This window comes from Pseudophryne corroboree, chromosome 3 (assembly GCF_028390025.1).
Source record: "Pseudophryne corroboree isolate aPseCor3 chromosome 3, aPseCor3.hap2, whole genome shotgun sequence".
Classification (NCBI taxonomy): domain Eukaryota; kingdom Metazoa; phylum Chordata; class Amphibia; order Anura; family Myobatrachidae; genus Pseudophryne; species Pseudophryne corroboree.
In genome coordinates this window covers 129,884,486-129,890,510 of record NC_086446.1, presented here as the reverse complement: position 1 = coordinate 129,890,510, position 6,025 = coordinate 129,884,486, and positions in this window count along the sequence as shown.

Below are 6,025 nucleotides of genomic sequence, written 5' to 3'. Positions count from 1 at the left end.
GTATCACATGCCAAAATGAAAGATATACACCGTGGTGCCCAAGCTCCTTATACTCACACCCACTACGAGCACGTAGTTAAAAGGCAACTGACAGAAAGGACAGAGCACTCGGCCTCTGACATGATCCATGAATCCACCGGGATTCAGATCCTACTTGCGTTAGATTTCACTCGCTCCGCTAGAGGAGTGCTGAACTATAGATATATCTCTGCGCTTGCAAATTTGTTAGACAATATCACAGAAATGTATGATGACACGTTTAGGTATACTGGAAGAGAACTTCAAGCTTATAAAACAGAACTGGTTCAGCATAGAATGGTTCTTAATTATCTCACAGCAGTAACAGGTGGATATTGTGTCGTTGCGCAGTACGGCGTGAAATGCTGCACATATATAACGAATAGTACCGAGGATCCGGTCGAGGTCATAGACCAAAAGATGGACGATATTCTCCAATTAAAGTGGGAATTTCGCAGGAGACACAATCTCACCCTTGCTGCTGTGGGTAATGAGCTGACTGGTTGGGTGTCATGGTTGAACCCGCGAAATTGGTTCTCTGGTTTAGGAGAATGGGCTCAAGGAGTCATAATGGATGTAGGGAAGTTTCTCCTATGTATCTTAGGTGTTGTCATATCGATTGGCTTGATATTTAGATGCGGTCAGGCTTTAATGAAGTGCAAACGTAGTACCAGGGTAATGAGTCTAAGGAGTGAGGAAATTGTAATTCCAATGGATTTGATTTATGACCCAACTATAGAGACAATGGGGTAAATTTACTAAGGTCCCGATTTTGACCGAGATGCCGTTTTTTCATCAAAGTGTCATCTCGGTAATTTACTAAACTCAAATCACGGCAGAGATGAGGGCATTCGTAATTTTTTGGAAGTAGTTGTAAAAAATTACGAATGAATACACCATCGGTCAAAATACGCCTGTTTAGATATGAATCTCGGTCATTTACTAACCATTCGTAATTGTAATGTCTGCCGTGAAAATGCATTTGCGGCCGTGAAAAAATACAAATCGTAAAAAAGTCCTAAAAAAAAACGCACCTGCTTTTGAAAAGCGTGTTTACATGTGTACTCAATTATCCATTACTCACACCTGAATGTTTGGCCCTATAAAAGTGTTCCAGGCACATTTTGAAATTCTCTCACTCTGAAATGGCGGCTGTGGTGTGTGCCAATGACTTTCTGTTTGCTGTGGGATACCTTAGACTGCTCCATGAGGCTTCCAGAAATCAGGGCCAGGTAAGTGAACATGGTCAGCAGGTTGTCCAGGTGCCGCGGAGGCTGCGCCAGCCACGTTTTTTTAGGGGTCGTTTAAACTTAAACGCATTGTCCGATGATAGGGTCATACAGATGTTCCGCCTAAATAGAACCAACATTTTCCGCCTGTATGACCTTGTCAAACTGGGACTAGACCCTGAGACAGCACGCTCTCGCTCTGTCTCAGGCTTGCACAAACTCCTGGCTGTGTTACACTTTATGGCTACTGGGAGCTTCCAGGCTGTGGCAGGCGACGTTATTGGTATCTCACAGCCAACCTTTTCAAAATATTTGAATCAGGTGAGTCAAAAAATACATAGCCGGTTATGTCTAAGTGTTGCTTCTGTAAGCTCTTACAACACAGTATTGTATAGAATACCTAACATGACACTCACCTTAGATTGTTTAATGTCCACTCAGGTTTTGGATGTCTTGGATCCACATATTAATGCCTCAATCTGCTTCCCTACCCAGGAGTCGGAGTGGCGTGCTGTCAGGGTAGCTTTCTATGAGCTTGCTCGCATGCCCAATGTGCTGGGGGCCATAGATTGCACACACGTTCAGCTGAGATCACCTAGGGGCCGTCAATATATATATACTAATAGACATATGGCCCAATCCACTAATGTCCAGGTGGTCTGTGATGCAAAATTTAAAATTATGAGTGTTGTTGCAGGTTACCCTGGTGGCTGCCATGACTCCTTCATCCTCAGTCAGTCATCGCTCTTCGATAAATTTGAGGACGGACAAATGCCTGATGGCTGGCTGCTGGGTATGTTTAAAATGTGTTGTGTGTATGTCTTTTAACAACAAACTCTATTTTTGACTAGGGTAATGAATAATCTTACACATGTACTAATGTTGACTATATCTGTTTTTCAGGTGATGGTGGTTACGGCTGCTACTCTTGGCTCCTTACTCCATTGTCCCAACCTGATTCTCCTGCTGAACACAGTTACAATCATGCACATAAGGCTACGCGGAATGTGATAGAAAGATGTTTTGGTGTGCTGAAATCACGGTTTCGGTGTCTGGATAAATCTGCAGGCCTTTTGTTGTATAGTCCCTCAAAGGTGACTAGAATTGTGTTCTGCTGCTGTTTTCTCCATAATCTGTGTTTAAGTCAACATCTGGCACATGATGAGGGAGAAAGCAGTCAGCAAGCAGAGGAGTTAGAAACATCTGGTGACAGTGTGAGTACATATGTAGGGAGGCAGGTACGGCAAGAAGTGATTCAGCGGTATTTTTCGGGTAAGTTTTTGAAGGATGTAATTAGCCTTGACTAAACACTTTGCAATACAAACAATTGTGTGTTTTGTTACTTACTGTTTGTTGTTTATAGTGGTGTGTACATTGTAGTTAGTTTATGTTATCAATACATTGTCATTCATTACCCCATAAAAACATACATACATACATAGCAGCTTCTACAATGTTTGAGACGGACACAGGAAGTTGTGTGTTTGTCAAAACAAATTTTTTATTGCGTTACACAAATGTTTTTGATGTATTATTTTTTGCGCTTGTGTGTGCTGGGTGCTGTGCTTTGTGCTGGCTCACTGGCACGTGCTCGGGAGGATCGCCGAACAGGGGAGGTTACTGGCGTTTGGCTAGGGGTCGTGGTTCCAGAGCTGGAGGTCACTTGTTGTGCTGCCATCAATGTTATGTTGTTGCTCAAATTATTTATGCTGGCATTCAGTTGTGTGTTGGTTGCAGTGTGGCTGGCTACAATCCGGGATAAAGATTCATTCACAACCTGGTTGTGCTGTATTAGTTGTATGAGTGTTTGGTGCTGGCGCTGTTGCTCATCAATGATGCGTGTTAAATGAGCCAGCATTTGGTTGTTGTCTGCCCGTATTTGCTCCATCGATGTTGCGATTCGGCCTACTTGGACAATCAGTCTGCCCGAGTTGCGACTAATGCGTGGTAGATGATGGGGCAGACTGGCAAGGTGTTGGGTATGTGCGGTCAGGCTGGCATTGCTTTGGGTCTGTTGGCTTGTCCAACTGGACCAAAAGTCATCAGGAATTTGTGGCTGGGGTGGAGCTTGTACCAGTTGTGGACTCATGGAGGCTTGGGGGATATCCTGCAGCTGTATTGGCTGGCTCGGGTCAACAGGTGTTAGTTGCAGTGTGAATGTTGCCTGTTGGTCTTGTCCCTGCTGGTCCACGTCGGGCATCAAGCTTGGCTCTGTATGGGGTGGACAACATGCACTGTTTACTTTACAAATAATATATTTGCTAGTTCTAAACATTTCTACATTCATAATACTCCATTATTTTTGTATTTTGAGTAGGGATGTGCACTTGAAATTTTTCGGGTTTTGTGTTTTGGTTTTGGGTTCGGTTCCGCGGCCGTGTTTTGGGTTCGACCGCGTTTTGGCAAAACCTCACCGAATTTTTTTTGTCGGATTCGGGTGTGTTTTGGATTCGGGTGTTTTTTTCAAAAAACCCTAAAAAACAGCTTAAATCATAGAATGTGGGGGTCATTTTGATCCCAAAGTATTATTAACCTCAAAAACCATAATTTCCACTCATTTTCAGTCTATTCTGAATACCTCACACCTCACAATATTATTTTTAGTCCTAAAATTTGCACCGAGGTCGCTGAATGACTAAGCTAAGCGACCCTAGTGGCCGACACAAACACCTGGCCCATCTAGGAGTGGCACTGCAGTGTCACGCAGGATGGCCCTTCCAAAAAACACTCCCCAAACAGCACATGACGCAAAGAAGAAAAAAAGAGGCGCAATGAGGTAGCTGTGTGAGTAAGATAAGCGACCCTAGTGGCCGACACAAACACCTGGCCCATCTAGGAGTGGCACTGCAGTGTCACGCAGGATGGCCCTTCCAAAAAACACTCCCCAAACAGCACATGACGCAAAGAAGAAAAAAAGAGGCGCAATGAGGTAGCTGTGTGAGTAAGCTAAGCGACCCTAGTGGCCGACACAAACACCTGGCCCATCTAGGAGTGGCACTGCAGTGTCACGCAGGATGGCCCTTCCAAAAAACACTCCCCAAACAGCACATGACGCAAAGAAAAAAAGAGGCGCAATAAGGTAGCTGTGTGAGTAAGCTAAGCGACCCTAGTGGCCGACACAAACACCTGGCCCATCTAGGAGTGGCACTGCAGTGTCACGCAGGATGGCCCTTCCAAAAAACACTCCCCAAACAGCACATGACGCAAAGAAGAAAAAAAGAGGCGCAATGAGGTAGCTGTGTGAGTAAGATAAGCGACCCTAGTGGCCGACACAAACACCTGGCCCTTCTAGGAGTGGCACTGCAGTGTCACGTAGGATGGCCCTTCCAAAAAACACTCCCCAAACAGCACATGACGCAAAGAAGAAAAAAAGAGGCGCAATGAGGTAGCTGTGTGAGTAAGCTAAGCGACCCTAGTGGCCGACACAAACACCTGGCCCATCTAGGAGTGGCACTGCAGTGTCACGCAGGATGGCCCTTCCAAAAAACACTCCCCAAACAGCACATGACGCAAAGAAAAATGAAAGAAAAAAGAGGTGCAAGATGGAATTGTCCTTGGGCCCTCCCACCCACCCTTATGTTGTATAAACAGGACATGCACACTTTAACCAACCCATCATTTCAGTGACAGGGTCTGCCACACGACTGTGACTGAAATGACGGGTTGGTTTGGACCCCCACCAAAAAAGAAGCAATTAATCTCTCCTTGCACAAACTGGCTCTACAGAGGCAAGATGTCCACCTTATCATCATCCTCCGATATATCACCGTGTACATCCCGCTCCTCACAGATTATCAATTCGTCCCCACTGGAATCCACCATCTCAGCTCCCTGTGTACTTTGTGGAGGCAATTGCTGCTGGTCAATGTCTCCATGGAGGAATTGATTATAATTCATTTTAATGAACATCATCTTCTCCACATTTTCTGGAAGTAACCTCGTACGCCGATTGCTGACAAGGTGAGCGGCGGCACTAAACACTCTTTCGGAGTACACACTTGTGGGAGGGCAACTTAGGTAGAATAAAGCCAGTTTGTGCAAGGGCCTCCAAATTGCCTCTTTTTCCTGCCAGTATAAGTACGGACTGTCTGACGTGCCTACTTGGATGCGGTCACTCATATAATCCTCCACCATTCTTTCAATGGTGAGAGAATCATATGCAGTGACAGTAGACGACATGTCCGTAATCGTTGTCAGGTCCTTCAGTCCGGACCAGATGTCAGCATCAGCAGTCGCTCCAGACTGCCCTGCATCACCGCCAGCGGGTGGGCTCGGAATTCTGAGCCTTTTCCTCGCACCCCCAGTTGCGGGAGAATGTGAAGGAGGAGATGTTGACAGGTCGCGTTCCGTTTGACTTGACAATTTTGTCACCAGCAGGTCTTTGAACCCCAGCAGACTTGTGTCTGCCGGAAAGAGAGATCCAAGGTAGGTTTTAAATCTAGGATCGAGCACGGTGGCCAAAATGTAGTGCTCTGAGTTCAACAGATTGACCACCTGTGAATCCTTGTTAAGCGAATTAAGGGCTCCATCCACAAGTCCCACATGCCTAGCGGAATCGCTCCCTTTTAGCTCCTCCTTCAATGCCTCCAGCTTCTTCTGCAAAAGCCTGATGAGGGGAATGACCTGACTCAGGCTGGCAGTGTCTGAACTGACTTCACGTGTGGCAAGTTCAAAAGGTTGCAGAACCTTGCACAACGTTGAAATCATTCTCCACTGCGCTTGAGACAGGTGCATTCCACCTCCTATATCGTGCTCAATTGTATAGGCTTGAATGGCCT